This window comes from Parambassis ranga, chromosome 4 (assembly GCF_900634625.1).
Source record: "Parambassis ranga chromosome 4, fParRan2.1, whole genome shotgun sequence".
Classification (NCBI taxonomy): Eukaryota; Metazoa; Chordata; class Actinopteri; family Ambassidae; genus Parambassis; species Parambassis ranga.
Genome location: NC_041025.1, coordinates 2203827 through 2219747, shown reverse-complemented (window position 1 = coordinate 2219747; position 15921 = coordinate 2203827). Strand labels below are relative to the sequence as shown.

Below are 15921 nucleotides of genomic sequence, written 5' to 3'. Positions count from 1 at the left end.
TGAGCCAGACAACACCCGTAATAAAAAAAGAAAGGCAGAGGGTGATTTTGAAGATCCTGAACCCAAAAGGAGAAAAAGTTGCGACCCCAACAAGACCACCAAACACAGTCGGGGACGCAGCCCAGAATCAAACCCCAACAACTGTCAGCACTCTGAAAAAAGGAAGGCTGAAAGCCACAAAGAGGAGACCCCGGCAAAAAGAATAAGAAGCAGAAGCCCTGAACGACCTGTCATAGCTGCACAAGAGGTCATTGTTATCAGCAGCAGACTTAGTTCACTTTCCTGCTTTATAATTCCAAATGCTGAGGAGCATGAGGAGGTGGAAGAGGACAACAGGGAATCCGACTGTGTTGTCGATAATCAGTCTCCTGAAGAGATTTACCAGCTGTCTTCTGCAGCAAACACACAGCGAGGTAAGTGCGAAACAATAACACAGGGACGTGTTCACACGTCTAAATGAAAGATCTGAAAAACAAAGAAGCATTTCTGTGATGAGCAGTAGTAGAAACATCTCAACAAAACACATCTCTGTGTGTGTTTTCAGATCATTTTGAAAACACCTACACTCGGCTTAGACCAATCGGCAAAGGAGGATTTGGTTCCGTGTTTGCAGGCATCCGTAATGAAGACAACCTAAAGGTAAGTCTTCAAGACACATCGCACACATTGCAATATACACTGATGTACAGTGAGAACAACAAAGCATTTTTTTTTGTCTTGAGCAGGTGGCAGTCAAGTACATTCCTTTGGAGATGATCAGATTTGAAAGAGTGGTGAGGGAAAAGCTCCTTTCCTGACAACCATTCATCAGCTGTGTGTGTAGGAGCTCATTTTTAAAGTGTGTTTATTTTCTGCAGCACTGCAACGGCAAAACCTACTGCATCGCCTTGGAGGTGGCCTTCATGTTGAAAACAGGAGGTGTACCAGGAGAAGTCAGGAGGTCAGCCACGGTGTCCCTTCTGGACTGGTACTATCTGGATAATAAACTAGTTCTTGTGATGGAACGACCGCCGTTTGCCATGGACTTTTATGACTACCTTCACACTATAAAAGGTGGATACCTGCAGGAACACCAAGCAATGGTATGAAACATACTGTGTATGATTCTGTGTTGATATTTTCTAAGCCATTTGGCTAAATAATAGTGGTAAACAAAACTGAAGAGTGGTGAATCTTACTCTGGAACACCAAGTATGGAATTACCTTTAACTCATCTGGACATGTAACCACCTATGTAGGCCACACTAGCTGTGCCACATAGCTCTAATGTGGAAACAATGCTCATGTTTCCTGTGACATCTAATCAGATGGTGTCTTTGTCTGTGTTTATCTGTGTCTCAGTCGGTCCTGAAGCAGCTGGTGGACGCATCCATCGACATGCATTCAAAAGGGATCTTTCACCGGGACCTCAAGCCTGAAAACCTGCTCATGGACATTGAGCATAATAGAGTGCTCATCATCGATTTCGGCTGTGCATCGTTCTCAAATGAAAACACCTTCAAGACCTTCTGTGGTTTGTTACCCGCCTGCATTTGTGAACTCTAAAGATAAGGGTCTTCGCATGTAAACAAACCTCCACCTGATCTTTGTTCTGTCTTTTATCTCCATCATTTGTCTCTCTTTTCTCTGCTACTACTGCGTGTACCAGGAACATCACAATACGCATCTCCAGAATGGTTTGAAGAGGGATTGTATCAGGCCCATCCCACCACCGTCTGGCAGATAGGAGCCATTTTTTACTCCTTGTTCAAAGAACATCAGAATTTTAGTACCCTGGACTTCACCCTTGACAAGATCAGGATTGATCCTAAACTGTCAACAAGTATGAAACAGTTTTCCATTACAATGATTTTTTTCCTGAAAGGTAGCAAATCTGTTCATTTTTTAGGTAGCTGATTCCTTAAACATCGGGTCTCCTCTTTGTCTCTTATTTTACAGGCTGCAAACATTTGTTAAGCATGTGTCTGGCTAAAAATCCTAAGAAGCGTGCAACCCTGGAGGAACTAAAGACCTACCTCGACAATGCAAACAATGAAAGAAAACATTCTGGACTACCTTAACACAAAATACAAAGATGACATGGACCTCTTGTTTGCCATCCACACTGGACCTCCGCTTTAAAAACCGCTACAATAATGATGACCAGGTTGAAGCAGTTTTATCAGCTATCACCACTGAGCTGCTGGCTATGGCAACAGAGGAAGGCCATTTTCCCCAGGCCCCTCAACCACAGCAGCTCAGGGCACCACAGCAGAAAGTGCAGCAAGGGGCGATGACAGCAGGGAGCCACCCAAAAAGGCTAAAAAATCATTTGGATGTTACTTAAAAAAATAAGACACAAGAGAAGACGAGTCAGTTGCCAATGCCACTGAAAATGAGCTCAAGAGCTACCTGATGATCCCTGAGGTGGACAGTGATGTGAGGTGAATTTCCTCAGGCTGGCAAAACTAGCCAGAAAATATCTCTGCAAAATAAAAAAGAGCTGTTTTTAAATGATGTGTCTATCCATAAATGTCCTGGTAAGCAAGTTTTACAGCAGTTTTTGTAAAAAAAATAAAAAATAAAAAAAAACATTTTAAAGGATATCGCCAGATTATTGTTACCGTAAAATTAAAATAAAATAAATCGAGATACACTTTTTCCCATATCGCCCAACCCTAGTCATGGCTACATTTTTCAGACTGGAGCAAAGGACACAGGGTCACTGAAAGCAAACTATTAGCTGGTGTGAATAATAAATAATGTTCCAAAGTGAAAAAAATACCCAGAAACCACTTGGGGGCTCTGAGGGTTAAGTGTTAAATAAGGGCCAAATGTCTTCAGTCCTGATAGTGGTCCCTAATGGTTACATTTTTATCAGCCTTAATTAAAAAAGTTAATAAAGCTCACATTCCTATCCCAACTAGCTTTGGGTGAGAGGCGGGGTACACCCTGGACAGGTCACCAGTCCATTGCAGGGCAACACACAGGGAGACAAGACAACCATTCACACTCACACCTACAGGCAATTTAGAGTAATCAATTAACCTCACAAGCATGTCTTTAGAATGTGGGAGAAAGCCGGAGTACGCAGAGAGAACCCACACAGGCACAGGGAGAAAGAAATCATCTTCAAATTAAAATGGACCATGTGTAGTTAATGTACATTTTCAGTCCAGAAGCAGCTATGGACAGGTCTGTGTGTCATGAGGCAGGCTGTGGGCATCAAGTGAACAGAGAGGCTGCTGATAACAAACAGGCATTCACCATTTTTACTGTGTAGATTCCTGCTTTAGATTTATGTTATGATTCATGTTAATCAGACATTAATGGATGGACCTGTGTTAGCAGACAGCAGCTAACTAGTTAGCTAACTGAGCCAGAGCACCGGCATCATGACTGAGGCTCATTATAGAAACACAGCTGGCAGCGTGACACCAGCTCCATGCAGAGTCTGACCTCACATCAGTCCAGCACTGTGTTCATCACATGGAACAAGGAACTACAGACACTGGAGAAATGTAGTGGAGGAGAAAGTACAGGTAACAGCTGCAGCATGGAGTCAAAGTATAAAGTATGCACTATTATTTTTACTTAAGTAAAGTACTGTAGAAATACATACAAATAACTTAAAACAGTAATAAAGTACAAATACTTTTCACCACTGATTATGCACAACACTTAAAAGATGCATTTCACAATGTTGTTCTGCAATGTTGTGAGCACTTTGAGTCAAAATGTTTTTTAAATATTTGTAATGTTATATTTATAGTCAAGATATGAAAATAAACAAGAGTTTGGTTGCTGGGCAACCAAACTAATAATTCAATAACATATAATCATCAGTGTATCATCAGCATATAATGTTATATGGACAAATGCATATAATGTTAGGTCCGTTACTATAGTAACGGAATGTTGTGTATAACGTTGCTTTGATCTTGTCAGTGCATTATAAACCCTTCAGTCTTCACTGTCAGAGCAGCACTTTACACTCAGAGCTTGCAGAGTTTACATTTATTTATTTACTAATTCTACATTTTCGAAGAGTTTATGGGAGCGTCCTTTGAATTGCATGCAGGTAAGTAACGTAAAGAAGCATGTTTTTACACACTTTCTTCAACTGATCTGCAATGTCTGTAATTTCTACCATTTTTTGTGTTTAAATATTATATTTATGCTGTGACTTTAGGAATTGGATATCTTCATAGTCTACTGCTTTGAATCTAATGAAATTTCTGGCTTCAAAGAGCTGTACTGTGCACCTGTTGTAAATGATATGGTGATATGATGTACACCGACATTGTAAATACTTGATTTAATCTGCACTTAAAGCAACTGATTTCATTGATGAGACAGTCACAGGTGTATGTTTGTAGTTCATGTTACATGGCCTGCATCCATCTTTCCTTCACACCTCCCGTTGTGAGACCATGTGTGGGCCAGAAACGTAATGATAAGGTATCAAAGCTGTAGTTATGCATTACAAAAAATAGAATTTAAGTGCACATTGTTTTCCTCATTGCAGGAAAAAACATGTCAACACGACACATGAGCCACTCCTCAGGCGCCTACAACAATGAGCCAGACAACACCCGTAATAAAAAAAGAAAGGCAGAGGGTGATTTTGAAGATCCTGAACCCAAAAGGAGAAAAAGTTGCGACCCCAACAAGACCACCAAACACAGTCGGGGACGCAGCCCAGAATCAAACCCCAACAACTGTCAGCACTCTGAAAAAAGGAAGGCTGAAAGCCACAAAGAGGAGACCCCGGCAAAAAGAATAAGAAGCAGAAGCCCTGAACGACCTGTCATAGCTGCACAAGAGGTCATTGTTATCAGCAGCAGACTTAGTTCACTTTCCTGCTTTATAATTCCAAATGCTGAGGAGCATGAGGAGGTGGAAGAGGACAACAGGGAATCCGACTGTGTTGTCGATAATCAGTCTCCTGAAGAGATTTACCAGCTGTCTTCTGCAGCAAACACACAGCGAGGTAAGTGCGAAACAATAACACAGGGACGTGTTCACACGTCTAAATGAAAGATCTGAAAAACAAAGAAGCATTTCTGTGATGAGCAGTAGTAGAAACATCTCAACAAAACACATCTCTGTGTGTGTTTTCAGATCATTTTGAAAACACCTACACTCGGCTTAGACTAATCGGCAAAGGAGGATTTGGTTCCGTGTTTGCAGGCATCCGTAATGAAGACAACCTAAAGGTAAGTCTTCAAGACACATCGCACACATTGCAATATACACTGATGTACAGTGAGAACAACAAAGCATTTTTTTTGTCTTGAGCAGGTGGCAATCAAGTACATTCCTTTGGAGATGATCAGATTTGAAAGAGTGGTGAGGGAAAAGCTCCTTTCCTGACAACCATTCATCAGCTGTGTGTGTAGGAGCTCATTTTTAAAGTGTGTTTATTTTCTGCAGCACTGCAACGGCAAAACCTACTGCATCGCCTTGGAGGTGGCCTTCATGTTGAAAACAGGAGGTGTACCAGGAGAAGTCAGGAGGTCAGCCACGGTGTCCCTTCTGGACTGGTACTTTCTGGATAATAAACTAGTTCTTGTGATGGAACGACCGCCGTTTGCCATGGACTTTTATGACTACCTTCACACTATAAAAGGTGGATACCTGCAGGAACACCAAGCAATGGTATGAAACATACTGTGTATGATTCTGTGTTGATATTTTCTAAGCCATTTGGCTAAATAATAGTGGTAAACAAAACTGAAGAGTGGTGAATCTTACTCTGGAACACCAAGTATGGAATTACCTTTAACTCATCTGGACATGTAACCACCTATGTAGGCCACACTAGCTGTGCCACATAGCTCTAATGTGGAAACAATGCTCATGTTTCCTGTGACACCTAATCAGATGGTGTCTTTGTCTGTGTTTATCTGTGTCTCAGTCGGTCCTGAAGCAGCTGGTGGACGCATCCATCGACATGCATTCAAAAGGGATCTTTCACCGGGACCTCAAGCCTGAAAACCTGCTCATGGACATTGAGCATAATAGAGTGCTCATCATCGATTTCGGCTGTGCAACGTTCTCAAATGAAAACACCTTCAAGACCTTCTGTGGTTTGTTACCCGCCTGCATTTGTGAACTCTAAAGATAAGGGTCTTCGCATGTAAACAAACCTCCACCTGATCTTTGTTCTGTCTTTTATCTCCATCATTTGTCTCTCTTTTCTCTGCTACTACTGCGTGTACCAGGAACATCACAATACGCATCTCCAGAATGGTTTGAAGAGGGATTGTATCAGGCCCATCCCACCACCGTCTGGCAGATAGGAGCCATTTTTTACTCCTTGTTCAAAGAACATCAGATCTTTAGTACCCTGGACTTCACCCTTGACAAGATCAGGATTGATCCTAAACTGTCAACAAGTATGAAACAGTTTTCCATTACAATGATTTTTTTCCTGAAAGGTAGCAAATCTGTTCATTTTTTAGGTAGCTGATTCCTTAAACATCGGGTCTCCTCTTTGTCTCTTATTTTACAGGCTGCAAACATTTGTTAAGCATGTGTCTGGCTAAAAATCCTAAGAAGCGTGCAACCCTGGAGGAACTAAAGACCTACCTCGACAATGCAAACAATGAAAGAAAACATTCTGGACTACCTTAACACAAAATACAAAGATGACATGGACCTCTTGTTTGCCATCCACACTGGACCTCCGCTTTAAAAACCGCTACAATAATGATGACCAGGTTGAAGCAGTTTTATCAGCTATCACCACTGAGCTGCTGGCTATGGCAACAGAGGAAGGCCATTTTCCCCAGGCCCCTCAACCACAGCAGCTCAGGGCACCACAGCAGAAAGTGCAGCAAGGGGCGATGACAGCAGGGAGCCACCCAAAAAGGCTAAAAAATCATTTGGATGTTACTTAAAAAAATAAGACACAAGAGAAGACGAGTCAGTTGCCAATGCCACTGAAAATGAGCTCAAGAGCTACCTGATGATCCCTGAGGTGGACAGTGATGTGAGGTGAATTTCCTCAGGCTGGCAAAACTAGCCAGAAAATATCTCTGCAAAATAAAAAAGAGCTGTTTTTAAATGATGTGTCTATCCATAAATGTCCTGGTAAGCAAGTTTTACAGCAGTTTTTGTAAAAAAAATAAAAAATAAAAAAAAAACATTTTAAAGGATATCGCCAGATTATTGTTACCGTAAAATTAAAATAAAATAAATCGAGATACACTTTTTCCCATATCGCCCAACCCTAGTCATGGCTACATTTTTCAGACTGGAGCAAAGGACACAGGGTCACTGAAAGCAAACTATTAGCTGGTGTGAATAATAAATAATGTTCCAAAGTGAAAAAAATACCCAGAAACCACTTGGGGGCTCTGAGGGTTAAGTGTTAAATAAGGGCCAAATGTCTTCAGTCCTGATAGTGGTCCCTAATGGTTACATTTTTATCAGCCTTAATTAAAAAAGTTAATAAAGCTCACATTCCTATCCCAACTAGCTTTGGGTGAGAGGCGGGGTACACCCTGGACAGGTCACCAGTCCATTGCAGGGCAACACACAGGGAGACAAGACAACCATTCACACTCACACCTACAGGCAATTTAGAGTAATCAATTAACCTCACAAGCATGTCTTTAGAATGTGGGAGAAAGCCGGAGTACGCAGAGAGAACCCACACAGGCACAGGGAGAAAGAAATCATCTTCAAATTAAAATGGACCATGTGTAGTTAATGTACATTTTCAGTCCAGAAGCAGCTATGGACAGGTCTGTGTGTCATGAGGCAGGCTGTGGGCATCAAGTGAACAGAGAGGCTGCTGATAACAAACAGGCATTCACCATTTTTACTGTGTAGATTCCTGCTTTAGATTTATGTTATGATTCATGTTAATCAGACATTAATGGATGGACCTGTGTTAGCAGACAGCAGCTAACTAGTTAGCTAACTGAGCCAGAGCACCGGCATCATGACTGAGGCTCATTATAGAAACACAGCTGGCAGCGTGACACCAGCTCCATGCAGAGTCTGACCTCACATCAGTCCAGCACTGTGTTCATCACATGGAACAAGGAACTACAGACACTGGAGAAATGTAGTGGAGGAGAAAGTACAGGTAACAGCTGCAGCATGGAGTCAAAGTATAAAGTATGCACTATTATTTTTACTTAAGTAAAGTACTGTAGAAATACATACAAATAACTTAAAACAGTAATAAAGTACAAATACTTTTCACCACTGATTATGCACAACACTTAAAAGATGCATTTCACAATGTTGTTCTGCAATGTTGTGAGCACTTTGAGTCAAAATGTTTTTTAAATATTTGTAATGTTATATTTATAGTCAAGATATGAAAATAAACAAGAGTTTGGTTGCTGGGCAACCAAACTAATAATTCAATAACATATAATCATCAGTGTATCATCAGCATATAATGTTATATGGACAAATGCATATAATGTTAGGTCCGTTACTATAGTAACGGAATGTTGTGTATAACGTTGCTTTGATCTTGTCAGTGCATTATAAACCCTTCAGTCTTCACTGTCAGAGCAGCACTTTACACTCAGAGCTTGCAGAGTTTACATTTTCTTGTCACGTCTGAGATAAAAGCCTAATTCTACATTTTCGAAGAGTTTATGGGAGCGTCCTTTGAATTGCATGCAGGTAAGTAACGTAAAGAAGCATGTTTTTACACACTTTCTTCAACTGATCTGCAATGTCTGTAATTTCTACCATTTTTTGTGTTTAAATATTATATTTATGCTGTGACTTTAGGAATTGGATATCTTCATAGTCTACTGCTTTGAATCTAATGAAATTTCTGGCTTCAAAGAGCTGTACTGTGCACCTGTTGTAAATGATATGGTGATATGATGTACACCGACATTGTAAATACTTGATTTAATCTGCACTTAAAGCAACTGATTTCATTGATGAGACAGTCACAGGGGTATGTTTGTAGTTCATGTTACATGGCCTGCATCCATCTTTCCTTCACACCTCCCGTTGTGAGACCATGTGTGGGCCAGAAACGTAATGATAAGGTATCAAAGCTGTAGTTATGCATTACAAAAAATAGAATTGAAGTGCACATTGTTTTCCTCATTGCAGGAAAAAACATGTCAACACGACACATGAGCCACTCCTCAGGCGCCTACAACAATGAGCCAGACAACACCTGTAATAAAAAAAGAAAGGCAGAGGGTGATTTTGCAGATCCTGAACCCAAAAGGAGAAAAAGTTGCGACCCCAACAAGACCACCAAACACAGTCAGGGACGCAGCCCAGAATCAAACCCCAACAACTGTCAGCACTCTGAAAAAAGGAAGGCTGAAAGCCACAAAGAGGAGACCCCGGCAAAAAGAATAAGAAGCAGAAGCCCTGAACAACCTGTCATAGCTGCACAAGAGGTCATTGTTATCAGCAGCAGACTTAGTTCACTTTCCTGCTTTATAATTCCAAATGCTGAGGAGCATGAGGAGGTGGAAGAGGACAACAGGGAATCCGACTGTGTTGTCGATAATCAGTCTCCTGAAGAGATTTACCAGCTGTCTTCTGCAGCAAACACACAGCGAGGTAAGTGCGAAACAATAACACAGGGACGTGTTCACACGTCTAAATGAAAGATCTGAAAAACAAAGAAGCATTTCTGTGATGAGCAGTAGTAGAAACATCTCAACAAAACACATCTCTGTGTGTGTTTTCAGATCATTTTGAAAACACCTACACTCGGCTTAGACCAATCGGCAAAGGAGGATTTGGTTCCGTGTTTGCAGGCATCCGTAATGAAGACAACCTAAAGGTAAGTCTTCAAGACACATCGCACACATTGCAATATACACTGATGTACAGTGAGAACAGCAAAGCATTTTTTGTCTTGAGCAGGTGGCAATCAAGTACATTCCCTTGGAGATGATCAGATTTGAAAGAGTGGTGAGGGAAAAGCTCCTTTCTTGACAACCATTCATCAGCTGAAGAGTGGTGAATCTTACTCTGGAACACCAAGTATGGAATTACCTTTAACTCATCTGGACATGTAACCACCTATGTAGGCCACACTAGCTGTGCCACATAGCTCTAATGTGGAAACAATGCTCATGTTTCCTGTTGTTTAAAATGCTGGTTTGGTTTTTTTTGTCTTAATGAGTCCAGATTCTTTTTTTGCAACACAAGACATACTGAGTCAATGTAGGATATATATAGAACACATGCTCCTGTGACACCTAATCAGATGGTGTCTTTATCTGTGTTTATCTGTGTCTCAGTCGGTCCTGAAGCAGCTGGTGGACGCATCCATCGACATGCATTCAAAAGGGATCTTTCACCGGGACCTCAAGCCTGCAAACCTGCTCATGGACATTGAGCATAATAGAGTGCTCATCATCGATTTCGGCTGTGCAACATTTTCAAATGAAAACACCTTCAAGACCTTCTGTGGTTTGTTACCCGCCTGCATTTGTGAACTCTAAAGATAAGGGTCTTCGCATGTAAACAAACCTCCACCTGATCTTTGTTCTGTCTTTTATCTCCATCATTTGTCTCTCTTTTCTCTGCTACTACTGCGTGTACCAGGAACATCACAATACGCATCTCCAGAATGGTTTGAAGAGGGATTGTATCAGGCCCATCCCACCACCGTCTGGCAGATAGGAGCCATTTTTTACTCCTTGTTCAAAGAACATCAGAATTTCAGTACCCTGGACTTCACCCTTGACAAGATCAGGATTGATCCTAAACTGTCAACAAGTATGAAACAGTTTTCCATTTCAATGATTTTTTTTCCTGAAAGGTAGCAAATCTGTTCATTTTTTAGGTAGCTGATTCCTTAAACATTGGGTCTCCTCTTTGTCTCTTATTTTACAGGCTGCAAACATTTGTTACGCATGTGTCTGGCTAAAAATCCAAAGAAGCGTGCAACCCTGGAGGAACTAAAGACCTACCTCGACAATATCCAACCCCAGCCATCCGTGTAGAGGGGCAACTACAGTTATTGTGTGTATATTTAAATATTGAAATAATAACAGTATTTGTGATCCCACCTGGTCATTTCTTTCTTCCTTACAATGTACATTTGCTTCAAGGTGACTAATGTGCTGTAACAGAAGTACGTCTTGCTGATCTGCACATGTGAGGCTGAATTTTGAACTCAACTTTATTATTATCCTGAGGGCAATTTGATCTGCAGCAGACATTAGCTATCAGCTTACATCAAGATAGAAAAGACAAACAAAAATTCCACAACACATATAAAACAAAGGTGCTCCCAACACACTGGATCAGAAACTAAGATGCTAAACAACAGCAGAGTAAATAGAGTGTCAAGTCAAGCCAAAAAGTGCTATGTGCAGATCAATTTAAAAAGATCGACACATCGACATCTGAAAACATATCATGCAAGTATATGAATCAAAACACATTAGCTGAGTAAACTAAGCTTCTCAATGCCCAAAGGAATAAAAGTCCTATTAGCTGTATGTGGCAGGCATTGGTAGGCCTGGATGACTTGTATGCATAGCACTGGACTATAGTGCACAAAAATCAATTATCATGTCTTTAGTCTTGGACATTTATGAATAGGTAGAAATCTTTGCACTAAACAGACTGTGATCAACCTCATCATTTTTAGAAGCCACTTTCATGAGAAGCCTCCGATCATAAGTACTCCTACAGTCACTAGTGTTTAAAAAAAATTAAGGTAAGAGAACACAGCTCTGTGGGAAACCACTTAACATGCCGAGACCTGATGTGAAATCCACAATCCAGCCAATCAGATTTGACTTCAAAATAAAAATGAAGATTCTCAGTTCATTTGTAGGGCTGAATGTGACAAGTCATTAAACAGAAGCCTACCATGCGTTTTTGAGGCCTCTACATTAGAGGTGGACGGATGAATCAAACCAGTTATTGGTCATTTAAAAAAAATAATTTGCATTGGTCAACAAGCTGTGGTTGTCACAAAGAAAGGTTTTCAAAATCTGCTGTGCCAACTCAGACTCATGTCACAGAAGTTTTCTGATGACTCTACTGTTGTGGGGTGTAGATTTGTAGAGTGGGTTGGAGGGAATCACCTGCTGCTTAATGTAGACAAGACCAGAGAGATGGTGATTGACTTCAGGAGGAAGGGAACAGCATCGCAGCCCCTTTGCATCCTGGGTAAGGACGTGGAGATGGTGGAGGAATATAACTACCTGGGAGCAGTGTTGGGAAGAATACTTTTAAAAATGTACTTGGATTATTCTCTGAATTGCATTGCATGCTAACAGTGTACCGGAATCAGGACTGAGGAGCATTAAGCACACAGCGCCTCAGACTCTGACCCCCATCAGTCCGGCTGCTCTGTCCTTTCTGTCCCCCACAGCTGCAGCTTTCTGTCCAGTTTGCCGACATGAACCAAAAAATTTAGCTTTGCTCAAAGATGTTGTATTGATGGTACACTCCAATGACTATTCATTCACCGTACGCGTATATGACCACACAATGAGACAAGCGATCAGGAGTCAGACATCTGCTGTAAATATACGTAATCTTTGTTGTAAGAAGACAAAGATTTTTTACGTGACTTGTTTCATCCAGAAGAGTGAAAAAACACCAACAGACTGAACAAACTGATCAGGAAGGCTGCCTCTGTCATTGGCTGCAGCCAAGAGACCTTTGAAGCAGTGGTGGAGAGGAGGACACTGAACAAACTGTTATCCATCATGGATCACCCCGACCACCCTCTCCTCCCTATACTGGACAGACAACGGAGCTCAGACAGCTTCACTGTCACAGAGCTCGCTACAATCTTTCCTGCCTCATGCTGTAAGACTGTACAACACCTCATCTCTGTGCCAGAGACAACACGGACTCACTGCTGTAAGGGACACGTTCTGCACAAGGTTTAGGTTTTTAACTTTCAAATTGCACACTGTTGTTCTTGTATATCATATCATTTCATACCTAATTGCACAATCCTGTCTTGCATACAAATTGCAAATTTTTGCTTCTGTACCTATGTTTATTTTTTATGCTGTAAATAATGGTAATACTGTTTAATTTTTACCGTTAGAGGTTTATTTTTTAGTATGCTTGAGTACCTGTATTTTCCTGCTGCAATAGTGAAATTTCCCAGCTTGGGATGAATAAAGTATTTTCTATTCTATTCTATTCTATTCTATTCTATTCTATTCTATTCTATTCTATTCTATTCTATTCTATCAACTCGAACCGGGGTTGCTGCGGCCACAACGCAGACTAATAACCACTATACGATCATGGCGAGCTGTCCTGTGGGACAAGGAATTATTCCTGGTGTAACAAACAGAACTCAAAGCGCTAAAATGAAGATATCCTAAAATTTACTTTAAAACACAAGTCATCCATCACATTAGTAAACCATTTAATAATAACTTTATAAACAACATCATAACATAAACGTTTTAGCTCATGAGACTAAATGTACTCAAGACAAAGTAACAAAGACACTGCGTGTCTGAGTAAATGTACAATCTAGTATGTGTGATCAGTGTCTCAGAGATTGTAGCCACTTGGCTGCTGTGTTGTCACCTCTGGTGGCACCGATCACACCACTCTCATTTATCTCTCATTGTCCCACAGGACAGCTCGCCGTGATCGTATAGTGGTTAGTACTCTGCGTTGCGGCCACAGCCTCGGACAGCCACATCGACAATGGAGGCAGAGAACATGGTCCACTCTGACTCGACGTCCCCAACTTCTCTCAGAATCTGGATGAAGCTCTCCCGTAGGTGAGAGTTGAAGATCTCCCTGGTAGAGGGTTCAGCCAAACGTTCCCAACAGACCCGCACAATACGCTTGGGCCTGCCGGGTCTGTCCAGGCTCTTCACCTGCCAATGGATCCAACTCACCACCAAATGGTGATCAGTTGACAGCTCAGCCCCTCTCTTCTCCCGAGTGTGAAGCAAGCCCACACCAGCCCGCCGCCTCTCACTCTGAGCAACTCCAGAATAGAAGAGAGTCCAAGCCCTTTCAAGGAGTTGGGTTCCAGAGCCCAAGCTGTGCGTGGAGGTGAGCCCAACTATATCTAGTCAATACTGCTCAGCCTCCTGCACAAACTCAGGCTCCAGACACAATAATTATAGCTTTGATACAATTGATCAAGATGGCCGCTCAGAGGGCCTTGCAATTGATTTTAGAAGTGAGAGACTTTTGATGATGAAGAAGGGGAATATCAGCATCTTATTAATTTTTCCTTCTGATTGTTACAGCAGGATACTTTTATTGTCTTGCAGGACAGCTCGCCGTGATCGTATAGTGGTTAGTACTCTGCGTTGTGGCCGCAGCAACCCCGGTTCGAATCCAGGTCACGGCAGCTTTTAAAATCCTTTCTTAGTGACACCACAGCTTTACAGGAAAAAAACCCTAAAGTATTAGCGTGCAAAATGCAAAAATGTACTTTACTGTGGCCGTGCAACTATAAAGAGACACAGTACTCAAGCCGAAGTCAAGTCCCGAGTCAAGACAGATGAGTCTCAGGTCAATATTGACAAGTCAAAGTCAAGTTTAAATTCCTAAACTGAATTTTGAATAATTTCAAATCACTTTAACAGATAAATGATATATTGAATTTAAATGACAGATCATACTTCTTAAATCTGGACCTATATGTCACACATTTCATAAAACAAAGACAAATGAAGTCAGAAAATGTACAAAACAGTTTTCCTTCTGATTGTTACAGCAGGATTCATTCATTGTCCCACAGGACAGCTCGCCGTGATCGTATAGTGGTTAGTACTCTGCGTTGTGGCCGCAGCAACTCCGGGTCACGGCAGATTTTAAAATCCTTTCTTAGTGACACCACAACTTTACAGGAGAAAAAACCTAAAGTATTAGCGTGCAAAAAGCAAAAATGTACTTTACTGTGGCCGTGCAACTATAAAGAGACACAGTACTCAAGCCCGAGTCAAGACAGATGAGTCTCAGGTCAATATTGAAAAGTCCAAGTCAAGTTTAAAATCCTAAACTTTGAATTTTGAATAATTTCAAATCACTTTAACAGATAAATGATATATTGAATTTAAATGACAGATCATACTTTTTAAATCTGGACCTATATGTCACACATTTCATAAAACAAAGACAAATGAAGTCACCTAATGTACAAAACAGTTATCCTTCTGATTGTTAGAGCAGTATTGATCCACTGTCCCGCTGGGCAGCTCGCCGTGATAGTATAGTGGTTAGTACTCTGCGTTGTGGCCGCAGCAACCCCGGTTCGAATCCGGGTCACGGCAGATATTGAAAACCTTTCTTAGTGACACCACAGCTTTACACTAGAATAAGCCAACATGTTAGCTGAGTGTGCAAAGACGTGTAAAAGTAGCTTTTTTGGCACTGTAACTTTAAAGAGACGCGATGTTGCTCATTTAGGCATAAAGCCACAAGTTTCAGATGTCACAGTCACAGTTTATTAGCTACTGCAGCAACAGTTTGGCTGGTCTCATGGTCTGTTTGATCAGGTTGAGGCAGCAAAACTACTTGGGTGGGTTTAAGAAATGATCCTGGTTTATGTTTACTTCTTCTGTTTCACATAAATACCCTGCATGTTTTTGGGTTAGCAGTGTGATCAGTGCAGTGACAACACAAATCAGCAAGTGGATACAATCTCTGAGACATTGATCACACATACTAGATTGTACATTTACTCAGACTCAGTGTCTTTGTCTAAGTTTAAATTGCGCCAACTGGACTCAAGAATGTTTTTCACCTGGATTAATAGGAGCATCCACGGATTTATTACTAAATGGTTTAGTATGGCCGAATTATGTCACAGTGTTGGTGGAGTACTACTTACCCCTTCTTAGGCGCCAGATGGTTTGCAGAATCTCTTTGAGGGCTACCAATATTCCTCCTCCATGGCCTCAACAAACTCTTCCCAGACTTCCGGTGTCCACCACCGGGTCCGGAGATTGCCGCCACGGCAGGCACCGG

General features: G+C 41.4%; 2 non-coding genes across 2 annotated transcripts; both read left to right on the top strand.

Moving 5' to 3' along the window:
- The first annotated feature begins 14227 nt into the window (after window positions 1-14227).
- Window positions 14228-14299, top strand: trnah-gug (transfer RNA histidin (anticodon GUG)). Its single transcript has one exon. It is a non-coding gene; the product is annotated as a tRNA-His (tRNA).
- An 853-nt stretch (window positions 14300-15152) lies between these two features.
- Window positions 15153-15224, top strand: trnah-gug (transfer RNA histidin (anticodon GUG)). The gene has a single exon. It is a non-coding gene; the product is annotated as a tRNA-His (tRNA).
- The last annotated feature ends 697 nt before the right edge of the window (window positions 15225-15921 follow it).